The following is a 1,133-nucleotide window of genomic DNA, read 5'->3' as shown; positions in this document are numbered from 1 at the left end:
GAATTCTGGGAGTTGAAGTCCACGAGTCATAAAAGAGTCAAGGTTGCCTACCCCTGGACCAGACAGTCATTTGTCTGAGATGGTATAGGTCAGGGGTAGGCAACATTGGCTCTTTTATGACTCGTGGACTTCAACTCCCAGAATTCCTGAGCCAGCCTGGCTCAGCTTGGAAACCTCTCCCATTCCCCTCAGCATGGCTAGCTGAGGAATTCTGGGAGTTGAAGTCTTCTACTCTCTTGATGGCATCGTATATACTCTAATCCAGGGGTAGGCAACCTTGGCTCTTTTATGACTCGTGGACTTCAACTCCCAGAATTCCTGAGCCAGCCATGCTGAGGGGAAAGGGAGACGTTTCCAAGCTGAGCCAGGCTCAGAATTCTGGGAGTTGAAGTCCACGAGTCATAAAAGAGCCAAGGTGGCCTACCCCTGGCCTGGAGGATGAAAGGCTTACACACCTTTTCTCCAACGTCCCAGAGGGAACGGGCCATCAGTCCAAAGCTGATGCCCGGATCCTCCATCCAAAGAGGAAGAGGGCTGACAAGGGGGACACGGGAAGACCCCCCCCTCCCTGGCATCACCCAAAATGTGTTAGATCTCAGAATGGGGAGATTCTGGGACCTTTTCCAGGCTGGATCAGATGGACTCCGAATGATTGTCCAAGGAAGGTGAAAGCTGAGGGTTTTCAAAGCTCCTTTCCCAGCTAACTAGTCTTGAAAGAGATTTTGTTGGAATTCACTGAAATAAAAAAAAATATTTCTGCCCCAGTGTCATGCCTCCGTCCGAGCCTGACTCTGAGGACGACATGAAGTTCCCTGTTGAGGCCCAGGAGGGGGTGTCTGTGGCTTCGGAGGACTGTGGGGAGGAACAGGCTGAAGCAGGCCAGGGCCCTTCAAATTTGGAACAGGGAAGGCAGAGCTCAGGCGAGGAGCAAGGCCCCTCCCCACCAGATCCCAGAGCAAGGAGAGCAGAGAGGAGGAGGGAACAACGGAGGCAGGCTCACTTGCTCGGGAGGAGAGCGTCACGTCCCACTCCACAAGGCACAGCTGGGGAGTAGGTATTTAAGGAGACGCTATGGGGTGGGGCATTTGCCGGGAACAAACGTGAACTCTTGTGATGTGAGCTCTTGTACCTGG

Source organism: Protobothrops mucrosquamatus, unplaced genomic scaffold, assembly GCF_001527695.2.
Source record: "Protobothrops mucrosquamatus isolate PMUCROS unplaced genomic scaffold, P.Mucros_1.0 scaffold14150, whole genome shotgun sequence".
NCBI classification, from domain to species: domain Eukaryota; kingdom Metazoa; phylum Chordata; class Lepidosauria; order Squamata; family Viperidae; genus Protobothrops; species Protobothrops mucrosquamatus.
Note: the sequence above shows the minus strand (reverse complement) of the source record.